Raw genomic sequence first — 24,313 nt, 5'->3', positions numbered from 1 at the left:
TTTTTTTGTTTCTCTGCATTTGGTTACCTTAACAAATCGTTTGTACTGTGTATGTGTTATCATTTGTGTATATTAGCTTTCTTAAAGTGTGTTAATTCATATACATTTGAGAGGTTTCCAAATATTAGTTTGACATTATTTCTTTTATTATTTTTCAAATGTTTTTTCTTCTTCTCCTATTTTTATTTGGCTATTGTTACTTATGATGTATAGAAATTGTTGAAAAAATATTGGGCACAAATACATAAATCAAATTTAGTTTAATCTAAAAATTGTACTGTATGTACAGTTTTTACAAAACAAAGAGCTATGAGGAATCATCTAATTCTATTCACATTCCAAGTTTGCATTTTTAAACTATTTGCATGATAAATTAAAGATCAAAACTGAAAGAAATCATTTCCCAAGATTCTATGTACAGGTAGTGGAATTCCCCTTGTCTCGGGTTCTATGCAGTCTATCTCCAATAGTTTAAAAATAGAATAAGAAACAAAGTAAACCAGTAATCATACTGTCAATAGAAAATGCTTTAAAAGCATCGAGCTGGTCTTGTCCACAGCGGGCCGAGGGGGCTGCCAAAAATAAGGCAAAACACTGCCATCTATGGCTTCTTTCTGAGGACTGCTCAGGTCTTGAGCCGCTAGCACAAAGCCAATCAGTTCATTATTGAAGGGAAAAAAACAAACAAATGGCGCAATATTTCCAAATAAGATTCATACAATACAGTTGTAATCAAATCATTGCAAAAGTATGCAAAGTAATGTTCCAATTTAGAAATAGACAAAGCCACGGAAAGGACTGCTCCGAGCAAAGTTTGGTCTTCTTAGAAAGCTCCTGCGTTTTTTTTTGGCTCCCAATTTTGATAGATTAGACTGAGCGCTAGATTTTCATCCAAATGGGCATCTGGCGGCCATATCCTTTAAGCAACACAATTCCGCACAAATCAGGGGTTCTGTCGGAGATTTTCCCACCACCTGCTGTGTATCTTCCCCTCGACGCGATTGAGCCCGCCTTTATTGTTTCATCATTTTATCTTCGCGCTTTGTCGTCCAAAACGCAACACACTTTGCTCATTTTGTACTTTAACGGCCAATATAATGACACGGCGCGCCTGGAACGCGCCGTACGTGGCGGCTACCCCGTTTTCCGAGACGTGGAGATTGGCCATAAGGAGCTATATTGGGGCGTAATTTTGACTTTGGTTCAAGGGCGCATTAAGGCACAATAATGAAGTGCATATAGCTGCCAGACTGGGGTAGCAGGCTGGCGGCGAAACATAGAAGCCAGCCAGATGTCAGGGCTTCTATAGCTTAGGCCTTGACCAGGCCTTCGTCTGTGGCGGCCCTTTATGTAGCTCTCTGCGTGACGCCCCGGGCCCCTATGGGAGCCTCCGGGCTTTACTGGCGATGAGACACGATCTGTCCCGTCTGTCACCTCGCTCCAAGTTATTCATACGCCGTCCATACAGTGGCTCCTCCAAGGCCGCTAATCCCCGTCTCCCGAGGTAGACCGCAGACGAGGAAGCAGACAGGCGGCCAGGTTGCGAGTCTGTTCAGAAGATGTTCAACACACCGAGCACGAAGCCGTATTTCGCGTCTACGACGTTTCGGGGCGACGTTATCAGCGTGAGGCGAGCGGGACGTCGGGGTCCGGAAAACCCCGGTTCGGAACGATAACGTGTGGACGCATGCGGGAGGACAATCTCGCGGCCTACCCTCGCAGGGTTGGCGGAACCCGTTTCATCCTCGGGATTACGGGAAAAACATTCGGCGTTATGACTCTGCATCCTAATTTTATCGGCGAGGGAAGGCTAGCTTCTTTTGTCGGCGGCAACGCGGTGAAAGCCGTCTGCGGTCGGACGGCGCAACGTCAGCACCTTCCTGAGTAAATTTGCACAGCGTGCCATCTCTCATTGTTTACAAACAAATAGAGAAAAATGTTGATGTAATGCGTTTATTTGAACTGGAACTAAGAAGTGTGCAAATAGAGCATTCTTAGGGAATCTTTGCTTTGCAAACACACCTAGCAAAGATTCAAATTTGACACTACGCCAGCGTTCTCCAGGTAAACGAGAACTGTGACTGACAACTGAAAGTGCTTTCTGTTTGCGCGTGACTGCAAGGCACAGAGAAAAGTTTTACCACTCACAAAAAGTATCAGCGCCATTCCCCTCCGCCCTCCCATACAAGAACCATCAATTCATTTTAGACAACTTGACCACTCCCTTCAAGGATCAGCACATAAAGACTGACCCGGGGTACACACAACAGAGCGCATTAATCAAGTGCCACAGGTGTGTGTGAAGTCAGATTTGTCAAACGCGATGTGTCGCAACTACTGGGTCATGTTCGGGGCATTGGATCGACACTAGATCAACAATATACTAGAAATAACAACGACGAGTCATCAAACACATTCTGATGTACACGTTTCGCCACTTTCTTTTGAACCTTGATTCTCTAATGCAAGGGTGTCAAATATATGGCCCTCGAGGCGTAATTGTGTCACTGGTGGGTCTGATCTTAGGTTGTTCCAACTGACAGGCACTTTGTAGCTCATTTATACTGTGTATACACAACAAAATGTTCATTTTGTTTCCCCACGGGCGCCATAAAAGCAGAATTTTGCGAGTTACTGATCCACTGTGTGCATTTCTGCACTCAATTTCCTTTCTCCAGTCAAATGTGATTCTTAATGATCCCATTTACTTTGATTTGCTTTGTACTCTGTGCTTTTGCTTTGTTGTTCTGTCTAATCACCCTCTGCTACTGTCACAATGAAATTTCCCGAATACGGGATGAATAAAGTTATCCAATCCAATCCAAATGCATTTTTTCGCTCCCTGCAGTCAAAATGCCACCGTCCAGGGAAGCTAATGAGTGAACATGAAACCCAAATTACCCCAAAGACAACACAAATCACCTAAAAAAAGCCCCCAAATCAGCTAAAACCGACCAATGAACCGGAAGCAAACCAGAACTTCCCCAAAAATCCATAAGAAATGATCCCAAAATTACAAGAAGCGACCTCCAAGTAACCCAAAAGGACAAGCAACTAATGTAAAAATGACAAATTGTCTACCACTGACAACAATAGATGCAAAATACACTCTTTCAGCACCAGCAAGTTAACTTTTTGGTCCAAAAATAAACTAGTCCATCCCACATGAATTCTACTTAGCCTTAACGTGGCCCACCAACCAAACCGAGTCCGACACCGTTGCTCCAGTGTGCCCAGGAATGTTTATCAAACTCAAATAGTATTCTTTTTTTTCTCGGCAGATATGAACTCGTTTAACGCACATGGGAATCGGCAATAGAGCCGGACAGGGTGAGCGTGCGCATGTTGGGTGCCTTGCTGACAAAGACCACCTGCACGGCGGGGAAGCCGGCGAATTTGCAGCCGACCGGCGCTCTGTCAATTGGCATTTGATTTGTCACTCAGCGGAGTGCACTGAGTCACTTAGTAGGCCACACCTGCTTTCCCCAACTCTGCCTTTCTTCTCCCTCCAACACAAGGTGTATCTAAGGGTTCACCTCCAGGGCAACGGTGTTGACACACATACTTTGCAGAGCGCGCCTCACGCCCATTTCTTTCAGTCAACGGCGGCGCGGGGCAACGGAAAGAAAATCATCACAAGTAGTTTGCTGTTTAATAGTGACTTTGTGATATTTGGGTCATTAACTCTAGGCGTGCGTAGACGTAATCTTTGGTAGTTTCCATTTCACCCCCCTCCCACACAGCTTTGTTGATCGGAATGAGATGCAGGGTTCGGTTTCTCATACTCTATTCATTTATTTCTGTACTGTTTATTCTAGTGAAGGCGAAGACATCACGTAGCCTTTTTAATTTGATAACAATTGCACAAGCTGAAAATGTTATATTATGTATAGTGGAATTGAAGTAGAATGGCACATTTTTAGCTAAGGGGTCTATTTTTACACAAATATTAATCATTTGAATTAAAAGTGCAGAACTAGTGTATTTTTGATTGACATGTGTTCATATATGAAAGATGTATAGGTTTCTAAAGCCATTTATAAGTAAATAGGAATATGGTAGTGAATCATTTTATTTGGAGGGTTAAAAGGAAAACATGTTTTTTTTTGTTTTAAATCAGGATTTTCATGTATTTTTTTTAATAAATTGATGTTTGAATGCAAACAGGCTAATAAAATATAATAATAAGTGATGTGGGAGTTGAGTTGCATTTGACTGTGAGCGTTGTATGATTATCTAAACATATTTGGAAACTTGTTTCGTATGTTGCCACAATACTATGTTAGATTTTCAGTTGGAAGTGCAGAACTATGAGTTTGTAGATTTTTAAAGAAGCAGGTTTTCACATAGCATAGCATTGTGTTTGCTCTCTTTAGATTGCACAGGTGTACCTACTTTACCTTGTGCCCATGGAGTGCAACTATTTCTCAGATGTGACAAATTTCACAACAGAAGGACAATTCCACTCACCCCGCGGATCCGAAGCACGTCTGAAGTCACAGCCAAGCCACATCAGAGGCTTTTATACAAGTAGGTGTCAGATCGTTTCATGCCCAACGGCTAGATGGATAGCCCACTCAAAACGGACCGTGCATAAAACTGTAGAATCCAAAAGACAAAATGCGTCAATTTGGGCATTTTAATGCAGGAGTATTATCATACTAGTGGATAGATGAACCTTTTTTTTAAGTCCAATTATATAAAACATTTTGACAAGCTTAGTGGTGAAGCTTTAAATATAATTATAATTGTATAATGACAATAAAAGCATTCATTTCATTTCTTACTTGGATATTATTTTGTACAGGAACCAAAAAAAGTGCCATCTACTGTAATAGTCTGCCTTTTTACCCATTTAGGCACACAATACATATATTGTAATAAAGCGCATTACTATTTGCATTTTTAAAAGCATCAGGGCAACAATACATATTGTTGCTTAAGAGCATAAACCGAAACATTGTAAGGGACATTCATCAAAGTATATCCATCCATAAAAGATGCATTAAGAGTTTCTTTCTTTCAATATCTAAACAGAGGTTAGAAAGGGGGTTATTTAGCTCCCATTTGCCCCTTGAGAGCATCCCAGATAAGAATGGGTAAAGTTGTCCACTGCAAGGAGGAGCTAATTGATTGGCTGAGGCACACAATAGGCGCTTGGTGCCATTGAGTCACATTCCGCACATGCCAGTCAGTCTGTCAGTGACCCTGAAACGGAGCCCACTTTCCCAATTAGGGTCATTAGTGTGAGCCAGTAAGTGGCCCGGTCACACATGGCTGCAAAGCAGGACCACTTTGGCTGGGCGGAAGGACACCAACCAGAACAACACAATCACAATGTTTTCACCAAGATGTCCATTGGAACAGTTACGCAAAACAAGGAGCTAAGGAAGTCACTTGATACTTTTGTTACATATTTTACTAAGAGACGACTTACCACATTTTCTGGACTATGTATAAGTTACGTATGGTTATGTAACAGTTATCTGATAACTCCTATGTTAACAGATGTCTATTCAGTCAGTTCTCCAGTTTACTATTGTTAATTTAACATATTTTGTTCTTGGATTCTCATCAAATCAATAAATGCCCTTCCAAAAAAAATTATACTCCAGTGTGATTTATATATATTTATTTCGTTTCATTGTGTATTCTTTGGCTGGTGCGACTTATAGTCAGGTGCGAATTAGTCTGAAAAATACGATAATGTTAAAAGCAAGTTGTCTGACCAGTGACAGCTGTGGCAGTCGCCTCATTTTACAGGGCTCTAAACCGCACAATTGAAATTCTGCAAAGGCGGTTTACAGCCAAGCCCGTACCATAACCAACATTCACGGTTTGTTGATCCATAGAGTATGAGCTCCAAGGGCTTGAAAAATAGATATTGTCTGATATGAAAATATTTTGGAATTCCTAACGAACATTTTCCTCTACATCACAATATTTATCTAAATGATCGATACATAGGCACATTGAGTCTTTACGTTTTGGTGGTTATGTTTTTTTTGGGCTGTGCCTTGTCACCCAGATAAATATTCATTAATTTTCTGAACCACTGATCCTCACAAGGATTGCAGGGGGTGCTGGAGCCTATCCCAGCTAAATACGGGCACCCTGAAGCGGTGGCCAGCCAATTATCCAGGTTAACATCTCCCTGAAAATGAGATTTTGGAACCTATGATGTCTCCAATGTCTCACAATAGATTGGACATCTAGCACCGTCAGGGAGTTACTTCGGGTCCTTTTGAAAAAGTAAGAAAAAGTGCAGCTATTTGTTTACAAGAGCAAGGGATTTAATTGGGAGTTTTCTCTAGCATACCTAAAAAAATCCCTTTGCAGTTCACTAACAAAGTATTTTTCACTTGACTTTTCAGGACTGTCATTCAGACATGTACAGTCCAAGACATTTGATGGCTTGCATGCTATAATATTGCACCAGTGTCAAGAATAGGTCTAATAACACAAAGTTAGGTGGTACACTGCAGGTGTACTCTGTGCCTTTAGTGTTTGTTTGATGTGTGGTCTGCCTTGTAGAGTGTGAAGCCACTCACCTTGTTCTCTGTCATAAAGAGTCTGTTTGCAGAGAGCTCTCAGACTTACTGCAAAGTGTGCTGAAAAGCAGCGCACTCAGACCGAGCAGCAAGCAGCTGATCTCAGCGCCATGTTAGTAAATCATAGTGGGGGGGAAAAATAATCATCCCGCCTTGTTTGTAGAACTGCTAAACCAACCGAGCCCCAGCGAGCGAGCCGTGATTGTTTACCGCTCCAGCTGCGGCACCCTACGTTACCGAAATGGACGAGCCAGAGCCTTATTTGCTTAAAGCGACCCTCCTGTGTTTTCATGCTCATTGCTGTGGTGTTTGGTGCTAATAATACCACTTAATACTGAAGGAATAGCAAATCTATCCTAAGAGTTTTGCACAGCAGGCCTTTTTAATAGAGGCGGTGTTGACGTATGCACGGTCACCTTCTAGTAGGATGCTAGGATGAAACGTAACACGGACTTATTTATACATTATCTACACAGCTCATCCTCACAAGGGTTGCTCGAACCTATCTTAGCCAACTGGGGGCTCCCTAAATCGGTCGCCAGCCAATCACAGGGCAGGAAGAGAGAAATAACCAATCAATCGTAGCTGGGGACAAATTAGAGTGATCACTTAATATACGCTTTGTGTTGAACGTTCTTTGAATTGAATACAAATCTATTGTTCTGTGGAAAGTTAAATGTAAGTGAATGATTTTTTTTTCCATTCATTTTCATGTTGGCAGCAGCCTAACATCAATGTTTTACAATGACAGAATTGTATTTGTATTTTATTAAGGCGAGTAAGACCTTTATTCACCTCAACATAAACCCATTAGCAACAAGTTCATAACAAAGCATTCTAAAGTATTATGATCAAATCCGCACCCTTGAATCGTATCCTGGTTGTTCTGACAGGTGGTGTTACCTGACTGGGGCTGGGAAATAGCCAGATATGAAGGGGGTGTGCAGGGGTAATAAAGCCATAACTGGCTTGGTGTGATGAGGGAGGACGTTACACATAAGCACCACCTGCTTCTTGTGAAGGTTTTTATCACCAGCTGGCCAGTGTTATATAGCTCCTTTTTTTACAGTGGCTCTGATTAGACTAAAAAGGTCAGGTGGAAAATGGAGAAGCTCATTTCAACATCAGGATGTCCTGCTTCGATGATGTCAGACACAACGCTATTATTCGCCTGCTGCCGTTGGAGAGTTCCAGGCGCTAGCTCACATTGAGAACATTTAGATATCATCTCCAACTGGTTTGTTGTGTGCTCCAAAAAGAAGAACCAAAGGTGAGGGAGCTGTCAGTTATTATGCTCCTCGCCCTTGGTGTGGTGAAATTATTAGCTCCATGAAATCAGGGGCAAAAAGGGATTATTTTTTTTACTACAGCTTATTTCAAATTGTCTTTAGGTTCCCTCATTCAGAAAATGAATAAATGTTTGTGTTGTGCTTTATTTTTAATTCCTATTCGAATTGTCTTTTTGTTTTAACTGTGTCTTGTTGATTTTAATGGGATTTTATGGAAGAAAGTGTTTTGTTTTGTTTCTTAATTGAATGTTTTTGTGTCTTGGTGATCTGAATGTGGCCACAGGCAATTTAAAATACTCTGTGTTGAATCGTGCTTTACTGCTTTGACTAGTTTTGCCTTGTTTTATAGCGCCATCCTGTGTTTTGAAGGGTGTGTGCCAGGATGTCTTCAGCCTTTATTCAGAAAAACTGGGAGTCAGGATATTCAAGGTATAGTAATGGATAAGATTGAATTTCAGTTATTTTCTTAGAAATTCACATTTTATATAGCCATATATTCATTTGAAACATTTTTAGTTTGCCATTTGGTTTCATATTCACACCGGTATCATTTTGATCTACAGGTAAATGATTTATTTAAGGTGTTTTTCTCCTTCCAACTCAAACCTAAGAAAACTAAAGCCTATTTAAAAGGACTCAAATATATATAATATGTGGATGTGCAGCAGAATATGTCAAAAAATGTCATCTTTTTTTGCATTTAATTGTGACAATTAGACTTTTTGTATATAAACTGTATGTTTTGACTTGCAACCAGTTGGGAGTGTCTTGAAAAATCAGTTTAAATAGGATGCACTTGCCTTGAGTGATGAGGGTTGAAAATAGGCTGTTGATTTAGTGTCACCCAGTGGTGATGATACAGATTGCAACCAATGGAATACAATCTCTGATTAAAGCCCAAAGGGAACCTTTCACCAAGCAATGAAGGTCCTTGCCCTGGAAACAAAATACAGCATATTATTATCACCCCATAAAGACATTTTTGATCACTCAAGCCAAACTAATTAAAGACATACTGCTTTATATGATGCGCAAAATCCAAGCACGATCCAAGTTCCAAATACAGAAAAGATTTCTCTAAAGTTTTGGATTATAGATTGTGGCATCTTTGAAGGAGCGCATTTTTCAAGGCAAATCTTTGAATTACAATTAACCAAATGCAATTAAAGCAACCCTCCTTTCTCTCGGCGTTACTTTTCCACAGCCGTGTTCTGCTAATGGCTTTGGATCACCGTTAAGCCTTCCTGCAAATGGTTCTTAATCCAGTAGGCCTACATTTGGCTACCTGAGGGAAATACTATCCAAGACACAGATTAGAGCAATATATATTAATCCCCTCCATTTATCTTAGTCAATTTAAGGCCCGAAATAATTTGTGGGAGAACAAATAAGAGTGAGCGTGAGGGGCACTTCAGACTTGCCATTTAATGTGATTCACCTCTCGGATTCCATCGCTACTGGCCATTTTGACTACTCATTTTGCACTGCATCAACATTTCATGGGATACGTGATTAGCGCAAAATATGCATGTTCTCACTTTGTTTGATCAGGAAACAGCAGACAGAAACTTGAACATATTGGGGGACCGTATACCGTATTTTTTGGACTAGAAGTCAATTTTTTTTCATAGTTTGGCTGGGCATGTAACCTATACTCATATGCCAGTTATGAATATGTCTTATATTTTTCATTCTGTGTTATTTTAGGCTATAGTTATTCCCCTAAAAGGTATTAGGTTACATTAACAGGTGCCTATTTTGTCTGTTGTTCCCTATTTTACTGTTATTTTGCTTGTTTTTGGTGTCTGATTTATTAAAAAACTGGCCCCCAAATATGCAACTCCTACTCCAGTGCATTTTAGTATATATATATTTTTTCCCCTTCCATTTATCATTTCTTGGCTAGTGCGATTTATAATTTTTATAAAAAAAACATGGTAAACAGTCCTAAAAAGTGCATTTCATGGTTTGCTCACCTCCACAGTGCTATTGATTGATAGACTTTAGGGGCAATCTTCTGCCTGTCCTCCAATTTCTTCCAAAAGTAATGTTTGCAACATCAAAAAAACAGGAATCGTTGTTCCCTGCCAAAAGATTAAATGTCCTCATGACGTTCTTTGTGTATTTTGTACGAATGCAGTATTTCCACAATCCTACATCCCTCTGTTAACCACTTGTCTAAATAGTCATAAATCACCAGTGAACTCCAGCTTTTTATGAAGAAAGCAGAAAAGCTTTTCATGCGGTTGCATCGGACAAGAAAACACGCAAACACTTTGTGCTGCAGTCGATAATTGCCGCAAATTACAGTAAACGAGCAGACGAGTGGTTAGCGCGTCAGCCTCACAGTTCTTGTGTCCTGGGTTCAAAACCAGGTCGGACCACTTGTGTGGAGTTTGCATGTTCTCCCTGGATTTACGTGGGTTTTCTCCGGGTACTCCGGTTTCCTCCCACATCCCAAAAACATGTAGGGTAGGCTGGTTAAACACATTAAATTGTCCTTAGCTATGATTGGTTGTCGCCTTGTGCCATGTGATTGGCTGGCCACTAATTTAAGGTGAGTGACCCCTGCCTGCGACTGGCTCCAGCACCCCCCAAGACTCTTGTGAGGATAAGCGGTTCAAAAAATAAATGAATTACAGTATACGAGTGTTTTGTTTAAGGCACTGTGGCACACAGCTGCTTTCTCACCCTGAAAAAATGAAAATGTCGGCGTCCCTCGGGTGGTGGGCGGAGGAATCGGCCTTCCCGTTGAAAAGGAAGACTTGTCGACTGATCCATTTTCCCTTTGCACGGATCAGCGTTCGTTTGTCGTATCCGTGTCGTCAGCTGGGATTGCGATTTCCTTTCCTTTTTGACCCGGTAAACTCGCCACGGAGTGAAGTTGCAGAAGAACAAACATGTGGGACAGAAGTGCCATTCGTTGGCCAAGCCTGGGAATGACATCATCAAGTTTCAAATCAATACTGAATGAAAATACTGGTGGAACATTGACTACACAAGTGCCAGACTGTCAGGAAATTGCACAGCTATGAAACACATCCACTACGCATTACGTCTAGGAAACACATTCAACATGCATTATGTGCCGCTGCCATTTGGAGTGAAAAGAACAGAAGAATTAGCAGCCAAATGTATGCAGTTGGATCATTTGTCATGGGAAATCCATGCCAGACAAATACAGAACAGCTTGAATATGACAGCAATAAATGTTGTGCTTTGACCGAGCTCATCCGCCTTCGATTAAATAAATAGTGGGGACTGTCTGTGAAGTTGGCAATACTTGAAATGATCGAGATTGCTCATTTGTATAAAAAGGATTTGTGAGGAGGCTAAACTCACCCGACACAATAGCACACCACAACTATATAGAGATAATAATGGGTAGCCACCAAGATATTATTCAATCTTTATGTCTAGGATTATGGTTTACAGCACGTGTCAAAGTGGCGTCCCCGGGGCCAAATCTGGCCCGCCGCATCATTTTGTGCGGCCCGAGAAAGTAAATCATGAGTGCTGACTTTCTGTTTTAGGATCAAATTAAAATGAAGAGTAACGATGTATATTACATTTCCTGATTTTCCCCCTTTTAAATGAATAATTGTAATTTTTTTAATCAATTTTTTCAGTGTTTTAGCCGCAAATGTTGGGATTCTATTTATTTTATTTGACACTATGAGGTAAATTGGTGTTTAGAGGCGCTCTGATCCTGTGTTGATCTATATTTAATTTGAAACTTAAGCTAAATTAATTTTAACAGATAGAAATGTCTTGTGTTGCCCACCAACGGAGCCCATCCCGCTGGTTTTGAGGTTCATGTCCCCGACCAACTGGTCTTTGGGTCAGAGAACTGGTCCCTGAGGAGCAAGGTCTTGGCCTCTCTCCTTTTAAAACATCAGTGTTGGAAAGGTCACGGCTACTTTTGTAGACATTTCCTCAAGATGATGAGCAGGGGAAACATGTGCAGGTAAAAAAAGCAACACCTGGACAAGATTACTTGAAATCATAGTCAAAATGTATCACTATCAATATAAATCTTATTTTTAGTTACCGTATTTTCTGGACTATAAGTCAAACTTTTTTTTAAACATAGTTTGGCCTGCAACTCAAACTTCAGTGCAACTTATGTTTTTTCCCCTCACTCTGACCACTAAAAGCCTCTTTTTTTCTTTTTTTTTAAGGCTATAGTTATCTAAAAAAATATTTTAACAGATGCCCTTTGTTGTCCATTTTACTATTTCTACTTTAACATATGTTTGTTCTTGGTTTCTGCTCAAATAAATGTATACCACAGTGCTGAAAAATACGGTAATTGAATGCAATATACATTTTCGGTGAAGGCATTTGCAAAGCTTCATTGGTGGCAACACAACTTGATGCGCTCTATTAGGTTACATGTAATATATTTCTACCCACACACATATTCAGCACAGTCTTTCTTATTTTTGGAGACACGGGGAGTTTTTCTGCCAAAGGCCGCATTCTACTACCCAGCCTCCAATCCAAACGGCTCTACAACATTTAGGAAACCTCCAGGGCCTACGAAGACTAAAAAGCAACAGAGGGAAAAAGTCCAATAGACGAGCGACCACACATATTCACTGAGCTCATCCCACCAGGCTGCAGTAAATCACTATGAAAGTCAAAGACACGCTATCATCTAGGACCAATAAAGCCTCCATTTGTATGAACAGCCTTCTCGCATATAACTGTCACTAACTATCATGTTGCTCGACATGTTTTAGGCCGTCTAACGCTGAGATCATGCTTTTGAAAAAGGAGTTCTTGTTGTAGAAAACATTCAAAAACTGGAAAGATACTGAATCTATCACTGCTTAACTCTGAAATTTAAAAACATTTTGTGCATGTAATTTCTAGGCAGGCTTACCCTCAGATTGGAATCAAGTATAGTCCCATATACTCATGTATAGGAATAAATTCAAACATTTAGATTGAATTTATAAGACAATTGTGAATTTATTTGCACTAATACTCCACTAGTATCGGTACCGATATTTCACTAAAATGACTTTGTCGGATATCGTAGTACCAAGAAATAACAAGACAATGCTGCTCAATATGTACTCTTCCAGTTCTAATTTCCAACTGCTGCAAAAAAATAAAATAAAAATAAAAATGGTACCAGGGCAACAATAATTCTGAATGTACTATATCCTTGCTATATGCAAGGGAAACTTATATATTTGTCTGAATATGAATGTCTGTACATAAAGTATGTTTGGAAAAAAGCAATAGTGGTGCTCGGTTACATAATTGGTAGTACACATTAAATTCACAAGTTCAAAGAAGGAGTTCTCTATTGCAGAAAATCACAAGTGGTGAAACAAATGATTAAAAACATGACGCATTAGTGGCAGAAAACTTGCAGTCTACAGTAGTCTGGATGTAATCACTCCTATGTTAAATCAAACTTCCTGTCGGTAGAACACAAGTACAGTTTTCCTGCTAGAGGCCTTGCAGACTTGTTTTGTTCACATGGGATATTATTCCCCTCTGAAAAGTTTGATAACTGCCCAACAAGCAAAATAAACAAACAGGGACTGTGTGATTTATGGGTCCGGGGACAGAACAAGTTTGTTTGGTGGTCTGAGTTGTACTCCTGCCAATTACTTCATTAAGTATAATTAGATCATCTATTGTGTGATCTGTTTAATGTTGTGTAAAAATTAGAAGCATTGTCAGAGGGCGCCTCAAGTCCAGATTAATGCCTTTCTTTTTTCTTTTTTAATGGGGAGGCCAAGTTCAACCCATCGCTGGCGTTCTAGCCCACATGGACTGGTCTTTTTCCATTTTTTTTTTCACTGCAAGCATCTGCCATGCTGGTCAAATTGAGCTAACAGGCCATTTCTGACCACGGTTTACACAGAGAGCAAGGAAGGCGACATGGAACATGCAACAGTGTTTACTTCATCACTGGTTTCACGCGGGTGGTCCTCCCTTTTGGCCCCTCCTTTTCGTTGGAACACAATGGCTGCACCAGACATTGCGCTCTCTCTCACATGCTGTCCTGCCTCATTGGAAAAGCCGTAAAACACGGTCGTCCTGGGCTCCCAGGCATAATATATTTGGAGCTTTTTCTTCCCTCACAGGTTTCCCTACATTTGCTACTTATCGCCGCAAGAACGAAAGGAATTTTTATCCATATATTTATTTTTCCAGATATATGATTTTTGCCAACCGTATCAAAACAGCTCATCGGACGCTAAGAAAATTGTCCCTACATTGAGTAAAAAGTTGCATTCACGTGCGTTATGCAAAATTTGAATGGGTTTCGTGTTCTTTTTAGGTGAATAGGTCTTCCAAAGTTGCCCCAGATTGTGTTTGATCCACTGTTGAGACTTGTATTGTATTATATTATAAGATCAACTGCGTTTATGACCTTGCTCCAAGACCCAAGGCTGTGGAAATAAAGCAGAGCTATAATTTTGCCGTATTGACTTTTGACCAGAGAGGAAATCTGCTGAGGTATGGCTTGAATTATTTCACTTCCATTTTTCATGGCTAATTAGAGAAGGGAAGCTGAACTGTAAACCAAGGACAGACAATTAAAGTGTTTGTACACACAAAATATTGAACACACAGTCCATTAAAAAGACGTTTCTCAAAAATATGACAGTGATCAGACGTAAACTCTCATTGGATGTCCTCACTTTCTTTTTTTGATGAAACTCAATTTCATCTTGAAATGACCTGCTGTTGTTTAACCAACCAGAGGTTGTTTTGCTGTGCCCTGTGATTGGCTGGCAACCAATTGAGGGTGTACCCCATGATTCTTGTGAGGATAAGCGGTTCGGAAAATGAATGAATAGCTTTAAGCGTACAGGTGCATCAATGCCATCAATAAAACCAAAACTATGCATGGCCAAATCCATATGACATCACCATACTTCATTCAATTGTAATGTACATTTTTGTCAATTAAAAAAAATTAAAGACGACAAACGCATGACACCGTGCAGCCCCTTTACTATGCTACTTTTCATGTTTTTTCTCAGGCAAGAGTAGATTTTACTAGATCAAGGGTGTCATAAATGGATTAAAAGAACTGGATTAAAAGCCCTGAATATTCAGTTTTTTTATAGATCTAAAACAATGTTTATTTTAGCTTTTTTATATATATTTTTAGATTTTACAAAATGATTTTCGAACTAAAAACACAGAAAAAATAGATTAAAAAATTACAATTATTGATTTAAAAAGGGGGGAAATCAGGAAATTTAATCTACATTGATACTCTTCATTTTAATTTGATCCTAAAACAGAAAGTTGGCACTCATGATTAACTTTCCTGGCCACACAAAATGATGCGGTGTGCCAGATTTGGCCCCCGGGCCGCCACTTTGACATATGTGCTGTACATGATCACCAGGTCATGTATTAAGGCTACTGTACCAATGACATAGCCAAAATGTTTATTTATTTATTTTTATTTTAAGTCCAACTATGTTTAATTTATTGTTTGGTCTCACAAAATGATGCGGCCGGACAGATTTGGCCCCCGGGCCACCACTTTGACACGTGTACTAGATTTTATTCGGTATTTTAGTAATGCATTTAACCTATGTATGAGATTTAAATCATTGCATGCCCACTGTAGTTAATCAGGGTTATATTTGTTAAGCCTAGTTAATCAAAACCTTTTTTAAGCATTTTCCCCCAAAAATAGTTTTAAAAAAATTAGAACAATCTGGAATTCACAGAACTAATTGTATTTGACGTCGGGGGTTCCGCCGTATTAATCATCTAACAAGGCCGTGCAGATGTAACATGGCAGATCGGCGGACGGCGATGTTTCATGGACGTGCGTACGAGCCGAGTAAAGAGCGCCCAGACGCAGACACAGACGGTCATAAGCGCACACGTGGTAACGTGATGAAGACTTCTTCAGGCATATGGATGCCATTTGGAGGCTGAACTGAGAATGTATAGGTCAGCTTTACCCTTTGGTATCTCTCTATCCATCTGTTTTCACATCACTTGCAAATTATAGCGTCCTCCAGACCCAAATGAACATAAATCAGAAACGGTGAAAGTGCAGAAGTTTTCCCATCTGTCATAAAACAATGATTTAATATAGGGGTTGTCAAAATATGGCACAGCGACTTCGCTTCGCTCCCCGGCAGTAGGAACACAAAGCGCCATCTCATCGGGGTAATTTATGGCCTCTGAGGGAAGGCCGGGTGATTAGGGCTTAGGCCACCAACAGCCAGAAAAACACTGGGACTTCCAATGAGGATGGATGGAAAACCTCCACCAATCGTATCAAACAATTCAGCTGAATCTATTTCTGTTTTGGAGATATATGACCTGTTTACAATATGCGGTACATCTCTGGAACATTTGGTCATAGTCAAGTTGTGAGTTTTGGAGAATCTACATTAAATAGTCAAAGTCTGTCACGTGTGATGTGTTGGTCAGCCCAGGCCAGATAAAATATACAAGAGGACCTTTCTGGATTTTCAACAACAGGCCAAGTGATGTCACAGCGTCTCCCTGCGTAATTGTTTCCTTAAAAAGGTGGGGTGAAAGTTAAACAGCGACCGCCGCAAACAACTAGATAGCCTGGACTTGAAATAGCTTGGCACTACCAATGGCCTGCGTGACTTCCCGGGGAATTATGGTAATTAGCTCCTGATCATTAGCAATAATGCCAGAGGAGATTCTTTACTTGTTGACACGTTCACTAGTGTCTAAATAAGCACGTATTTCCTGTCAGACCAAAATGGCTGCAATAAAAAAGGAGCCACAATAGAAGAATCCGCATTCGTCCAGCTATCATTACGCTGTTTTTCTTTCCACATCGACGAACGGGAGCATCACGAGGCAGGCTGGTCGAATTCTCGTAACGACGATCCGCAAACTGCCTTATTTTCGTTTTGAAAGACGCTCCCAATAGCTAATACGCGGATTCGTAGCGTCCCAGGTGATGTCCACCTGTCTCTCGATGTGGGAGGCATATTTGACGGTCATCCGTGGGTTGTTTTTGTTCTGAATTTTACAGCTGCTCATCTGGGTCCCCGGCCGGTCATTGGCTCAGTGTGAAAGGAGGCAAAATGGGGCCCCACACGGCGAACAAAGTTGGCCCACAGGTGTTTTGCTTGTGGCTCCTCAAAAGGATGTCTCAGCGTTATCGCCAACATATGACTTTTTCCCCATTAATTTGCCTTGTATAAAATAAACAAATTGAAAAATCGGTTATGTTATAACCATTCAGCTCAAGAAAGTCTTTATATATCACTTTAAATGTTCAACTTTAGGCCGGGGGACCAGATAAGACCTGCCAGATCTTTTTTTTTTTGTCATGTACATCGAGCTTATGTTTTTTGCGAAAACAGTGGAAACAAAATGGGAAAAGGATATAAAAATAAATAAATAAAAATTCTCCATAGGAGTTATTGCAAAAGATTGTCTATATATTTCATGTGTCTATTGCACCTCCTGACCTGAAACTAGATAAACTCCAGCACCCCCAGGAAGCTTAATGAAGATAAAAGTTGTAAACTATTACCTAAAACACTGCACAAATGTCACATTTGACGTCAAACATTGAAATCATATTTTGTTCTCAATCTATCTCACTACAAGTCATTTGAATAATTTTTACATCACTTCATTAGATGGATAACAACACCGCTGGTCAGCAAAACTACTACTATATCTTTCGGTCAATAGGTCACACCAGCCAAAAAAACATAAGTTGCATTATTGGGAGAGCATTTATTTTATTTTATCAGAAACCGAGAACATATTAAGTGACAAAAGTATGATAAATAGGCATATTTTGACAACAGTTAACGTTTTTCAGATAACTATAGAAAACAACATAACAGGCTGAAGTCACACTTTTAGTCGCAGGCCCAGTCAACTGATGAAAAATGTGCGACATATAGTCCGGAAAATACGATAACTTCTTCCATTTTTTTAAAAAAGCTTTGCATTGCCCTGGAGGTCCACCAGTTCTGGCCAAGTAATTGCTTATTCCTCAGGAGGAGGGCAATGTTCTCACCGGGACTCTTAAACACATGAAGTGGAGCCAAGTTGAACTGCAGCCACAAAAGGCCGCCTATCTGTTTTAACAGCAGGTAGGCCACCATCTCCCCTCTGTTTGTGTCCATGGCTTCCTTCAACAGTTCAGGCTCGGTAAGGGGAGATTTCCCATCCAGTCATTGATTCCAAAGGGGCTTTGAAATATTTCTTTCAGGATGAAGCACCATGGAAACCAAAACACAAATATGCGCCAGAAATATTGATTTTTTTTCTTCTTCTTCTCAGGTAACATGAAAGACGTTGGTCGGTAATTCAGATTTAATCATAGGAATTTTGCTGCACTATTGTTATGTATGTATGAGTAGGATGAATACACAACGACTATAACCAGCTCTATGATGAAAAGGAGTAATAAAAGATTAAGAAAAAAAGAAGAGAAGCAGAGAAAGAGGTACTTTGTGGAGAACCTGACAGGTTTCCCCGTTTAAGCTGGCCTCAGCTGTGTTTCTATAGCGTCTCATGTCAACACCACTGACAGCAAAAAGCACTTAGGGACCCAGAGATCACTTTACCATCCCTCCAGCTAGGAGGTTATTCGAAAAGGTAGGCGGTTGGCTTTTGTGGAGGGGGCCAAAAGCACCACAGTGATGCAAATTTGAAATCTCAAACGCTAGGTGGTAGTGTTGACACTGGATTGATTGGCTCAGATTGAACTAACTCCATTTAGTATTTTTGTCCTGCTCATTGTTTACTATTAGTCCTTTAAAAGCATTTGATTGCTCTTCTTTCATATGAAAATGATTGCAATAAAGACACTTAAGCAGGGTGCTTAAGTCATTTTCTATCAGCTTGTTAAATTTATGCTCATCCAAAGCATCACATTTACATTTTTTTTCTTATCCTGTATTTTCCGAGACTCCAAACATTTTAAAATCCAACAATCCATTTGTAAAACGGACTTATTCTAAAAAGCAATTGATTAAACACCCCATTTTTTAGTATTTTGCTCTCCTCTATCCTGTTATGAAACCAAGTGTTTAAAAATAACAGGCATAAACAAACTAAAATGAAGAATTCCCTGCAGTAGTCTGAATTTTCCCCCAGTGTCATCACCCGTGACACGCGGAAAGCAGCTCTTATTTGTGTGAGTTTCTTTGGGCTTCCGGCTAAGATGAAGCTGTGAAGCTGCTCTTCAGTGAGCTGTTAACTTCTCCTCTGTGGGTGACCAAAATGTGAGCCAAGTCCCTGCGGTGCAGGAACGAGGCCTGCCACTATATCAGCTTCCAATCGCTACCATGAAACTAGCCGAGCTGCGTACATTTGTGAAAAATGATCATTTCCCAAGGAGCGTGCGCTTTCTCATAACGTGACAGCAACCTTTACTTAAACAAACACATTAAATACATTATCGTCAAGTACCATCTGAGTCCAGAACAAATAAAAAAAATATGTCTGCAAGCTGCGCACACATACAGTCCAGGCGCCAGGAGCAGCGACACAGTCTCACCTTCTCTAAGCTTGTCTCTGAGGATGTCTTTTAACGTGGGCAAAATGTGGCCATTCATGGTAAGCGGAGCGTTTCAATTGAGACGCATTAGCTGTTGCGCCACTCTTTCTCCCAGGGCAACTCTGAACTTGCTTTGATGGCTCGGAAGCAGGTAAGTGTGCGTCTCCCGTTTCCTTATCTGCTGGGTCTCGCCGCCGCATTGGAAGGTCAAGCGGGACAGGATGTGGCAGCCCAACTGAGGCATTCTTAGGCCACGCTTACACTAGAAATGTTCTTAAGCAGAAAGTACTGATGCCGTTATTTAAATTGCACATTTACATGATTGTTAGTCGACGCGAAATTGCACCAAGTTTCTAATAGCACGGTTCTCCGGGGTCTGGTCCATATGGCCTTAGATTCATGGTAGATTTCCGCAAGTATGATATGACATATGGAAAAAATTGTTGAGACGTACAAGAATGTGTTTTAAGCACAAACTATACACACTTGTCTTTGTCCCCAGTGCAATGAAAATTTCAGAAATGTGCTGAATTGGTTTTCTATGCTCTAAATTACTTTGTAATGAGCAGTGTCGGCAGTTGGATTGATAATTGCACAGCATTGATCACAAATTAAAACATATGAGAAGGTCAATACACGTTTTATACACTAAAACCGCCAATATGTATTGTAGCATTTTCATCTAGAATGAAAGTCATCCAAAATTCACTTTTGAGTCCTCAACTGATTGGACAGTGACGACAGGGTGAAACATTGGTGAAGCAAAATTTCCACTCTGGAAGGAGTTTTCAAATTTTACACCAAAACGCTAGTTCGCGATTTTTTTTTTTACATTTTAACCCCCGTTACCTTATTGGGAAAACGGCCCCTTAGGCCGACATTAGGCTTCAGTATAAAATTGTGATGCAGTTTTCACTAAGAGTGTATTCTAACACTGACGGAATAATCGCATTAAAAAAAAAATTAAAAAAGGAAAAGGCAAGTCTTCTTATGCAGAAGCTAACATTTAGAGGCCGAATATGACTGAAAACTGGTGCTTAGAATAAGAAAGTATGTTATGACGGTTGGCTTAAATTCCTGCCTGCTGAAGAAAATCACTTTTCCACTAAGGGATGTCAGCCATCTCTCGTGTTCCCCGTCACTCAATCGCAACAAATCATTTGTAAGTCACACTTGGGCTTTGAAGCGGGTCGGGCAGCCACCAGGGAGGAATTCCCTCCGTCGGTAAAAAGCTGCTTGGAAGAAGCCTATGATTATATATATATTAATAGCTCTGTAAGTTGAGACGGATGTTTGGTTTGTCCTGTCTCACAAATGGTGCTTCTTTTCCCCCCGCAATCATCTTAAACTGATTAGGGTGTGTAGCAAATATCAGGTTCTTTTTGAAAGCGCGTGCAAAGCCTTTGGTCTCCTTGCGCAGACCCGAATGCCACATGCTATAAATTATTAGTCTAAATCGGAACAGAATGGCAGATTTACATCAGGATAGTCCACCGTGACAGGAAATAGAAATGGGTTTGAAACTGGGATAAATGACAGTCTGAATGCCTCCTGACTAGATCCAAGGTTGGAATTTACTATTTCGGATCATGGATTTGTTCCACATTGTAGAATAACAGCTTTTTGGCTGAAAAAATAATCCACAAGAGCTATAGACGTGTAATTCGGCATGGGATGGAACAGTTTGAATTACACACAGCTTGTTTAGCCGCAATATAGTGGAGGTCTTATAGCAGTGCAAGCTTTACATTTACTAGTGCCTAACATGGCCGCGCAAAACTGGAGCCTATCCCAGATGACCGTGGCTAAAAGACAAGAGAATTTTATTGGATGACAGCATTTTACCGGAAGAAGAGTATGGATGTATATTAAATTTCCTGATTTTCCACCTTTTAAATCAATAATTGTCATTTTTTAATCATTTTTTTCTGTTTTTAATTCCAAAATCATTTTGTAAAATCTAAAAATATAAAAAAAGCTAAAATAAACATTGTTTTAGATCTATAAAAAACTGAATATTCAGGGCTTTTAACCCATTTATTAAAAAAAAAACCTAAATATTATATCTAAAATGGTCCAGCCCACATGAAATCGAGTTGACGTTAACGCGGCCCGCGAACCAACCCGAGTCTGACACCCCTGTTTTAGAACATATGAAGTACATTTCAATGTTTCAAATTTTTTGGGAGCACTCCGAACCGACCACATAACTAACATAAAACTGCCAAAACTTTACACAAATAATTCCCGTCACGTGTATGTCAGTTATTAATTTCAACAATGTTAATCCTAATTCTATTCTACACTGATTCATTCGCAGTATGACAGAATGTACAAAGCCTGTGCACATAACAAACTACAAGAAAACTCGTAACTGCTGAAAACAGCATAGTTCCCCCAAGTAACTTGATATAGTTCTGCTGGGACACAGACACACCTTTTTTTTTACTGTGAAGCAATTTTGCGGCATAACAACTGGTCACAGGACACAAAGGAGACAAAAGTTACTCCCCCAGCGTAATACGTTAACAGACCAAATTCCAAACTGGACAACAGCCACAGTAAGTGTCATCTCAAAATGTAGCTAGCGAAAAAAGTGACACTTCGGGTTACACACGTGGGCCCCTTGAATGCTGACAGAGGTCAGCGTGGACCAGGAAGGGAATATAAGAACACGATTTCCAATAAAACAAGGCAACTCTGACCAGCTTGCACACTGCTATAATGGAAACCAGGTGCCTCACCCCGTGTTCAGAACCAAATGAACACCAGACATGATGCTGGGCTTGTATTATTTTCTCCCTTTCCAAACTGTATACAAGCGATGGACTGCATTCACAAAAGCTTGACCTCGTTAGGGTCTGCGGCAAACATGTGAATGGATCGGAACTGAGACTATTGTTGGTTTGCTTGCCCCAAAGCCTTGAAGCCTGAGATGATTCCAACTTTTGTGCTTCAATCAGGTGATATCAACTGTTTGATTGACTTGTATTTGCCATGAAATACACCCCTCCATTGATAAGTTTGGTTGTCCCTATAGGGGTTAAAAATAGTAAACGGAGTCAAAACGTGCCTCGTTTCAAATGCTTTCTAGCCTCAACTGAAATTACATTTTCTACTCCAAGAAGTAGCTATTTAACCTGAGAAAAAAACAATACGCAGGAAAAAGAACATATACCGACAAAAAGAACATTAAATGGAGCAAACTATCACTATGCCCGAGACTTTTTAGACAAGTCATACAACACTATGTTCCTATAAGTCCAAATCTATTACCATATTTAACTATATGACAGTGTAAATTCCATTTGTGCTTTCTAAATATTAACCATGTTAATCGTTATTTACTGGATAAAAAAAAATGTTTGCTTTCTAAAAACACATACTGTAACTCAAGTTCTTTGCCGGAACACGTTTCTATTGAATTGTGTTTCTGGCAGGATGTAGCACAAGCGCCCTCAAGCAAGGTCCCAAAAAAAAAAAAGTAAATGAGATTAGGATGCTGTGACATCACCACCCAAACAGTGTTTCATGGTTATCACCAGGCATAGCGTTTGAATGGGACACATGAAAGACCCCATAACAGCATTTTCTCATTTTCAGTAACTTAAGCTAAAACCTCTCACTTGTGCTATTGCTTCAGTAAAATACCTGTTTGGGGTTACGCCATCTACGGGGGACCTCCAGGCAGTTTGGTGTATTATCTTCACCCATTTTTTGATGCCCTTCATATGTAACAGATCAGACATGCAGAGAAGCCCTGTGAAGAAAGAGAATTATGCTCTTTTATTATTGCAATCTTATCATCCTTTTGTTATGGGGCAGTAAAAATTAACAAAGGCAGAAAAAAAGCTTCTATTTATCAAGAAGTCAAGTAAAAATGCCGAATAAGATTTTAGAAATTGTGGATTCTTATTGAATTTATGGGAAAAGAACATCATATTGCTCGACTAACATTTAAAAAGGCACATCAGATTATAAAATGCGGTATTATAAATGTAAAGCTTGTTTTGAAACTTCTATTATGTTAACCTACCTCACTAATTATGTTTTGCTTTTAGATTTTGCATTTCGTAACTTGGAATTTCTTTCATATCTAGAGATAATGTTCCTATTGAGCCTTTTTGTAACTTGAATATTTCATATATGGAGACATTCTTAAGTAGAGATGCTACTTTATTTTGTATGAAAGTAGCAGCAGCAAACTTTTATGTGCTGGAGCCCGTGATTACGTAGACTAGTCATTGTAATAATAAACTTCCAGCTTCTGGCTGAATTAATCGCACATTTAAATCTCTATTCTCAAGACCAGAGCTGGTTTTAAAGTTCTAACAGGCCTTTAATGTCCTTTAAGTGGCCTACTGGAATGATTTTGAGCAGGAGAATTTATCCGCTATTACGAGAATATTCAAGCAAAGTCCTAATAGTCGGGCTGCTTGTTGATGATTCGGGCGATGTGGAGGTAATTTGTTTGGCTACTGAAGTTTGCACACAAGTCGGATTGTCTGCGAGTGCATGTGAGGAAGCTGTTAAAGATAAGACATGAACTAGCCTAGATGTACTTACTAAAGCAAAAATACAGCAGTACACAGTTTGTTTACATACAGACGTTAAGCAAGCTGCTAACTTATACTTTGTCACGCATTTCTGTTGAGTTCCACTTGAAAAAATGCTCGGTAAGAGTAAGAGTACTAAAATGGTCAGTGTCATTTAAGGAATAATATGTTTTTAATGATATTTTTATTTCCCTTGTGAGAGAATACTTGTAATTCAGGTCAACACCATTTTTTTTTACACCACTATGACAGACTTTTCTAATGATTTTCAAAATTTCAAAAACATTGATCAACAAGTTTAAATGGCTTTTTCGCGGGAAAATAAATGCCAACTATGGGCTGCAGGCAGGGGACACCCTGAATTGGTTCCCAGCCAATCGCAGGGCTCAACAAGACGTACAA

At 39.9% G+C, this 24,313-nt stretch overlaps 1 long non-coding RNA gene across 3 annotated transcripts in view; it reads right to left on the bottom strand.

Annotated features, from left to right (window-relative positions):
* Positions 1 to 24,313, bottom strand: part of LOC144090251 (uncharacterized) — a 94,390-nt gene that overhangs the window by 55,043 nt on the left and 15,034 nt on the right. For all 3 annotated transcript variants that reach the window (XR_013305316.1, XR_013305315.1, XR_013305317.1), the window contains 5 exons: positions 23,007 to 23,115; positions 10,532 to 10,773; positions 9,817 to 9,924; positions 8,641 to 8,776; positions 4,471 to 4,599 (listed from right to left, as the gene is read on the bottom strand). This is a non-coding gene — a long non-coding RNA (uncharacterized LOC144090251). The remainder of the gene's footprint in view (positions 1 to 4,470; positions 4,600 to 8,640; positions 8,777 to 9,816; positions 9,925 to 10,531; positions 10,774 to 23,006; positions 23,116 to 24,313) is intronic.

The sequence above is a fragment of the Stigmatopora argus genome, chromosome 15 (genome assembly GCF_051989625.1).
Source record: "Stigmatopora argus isolate UIUO_Sarg chromosome 15, RoL_Sarg_1.0, whole genome shotgun sequence".
NCBI lineage: Eukaryota > Metazoa > Chordata > Actinopteri > Syngnathiformes > Syngnathidae > Stigmatopora > Stigmatopora argus.
The sequence above is the reverse complement of the archived record's forward strand: the minus strand, read 5'-3'. Positions and strand labels throughout refer to the sequence as shown.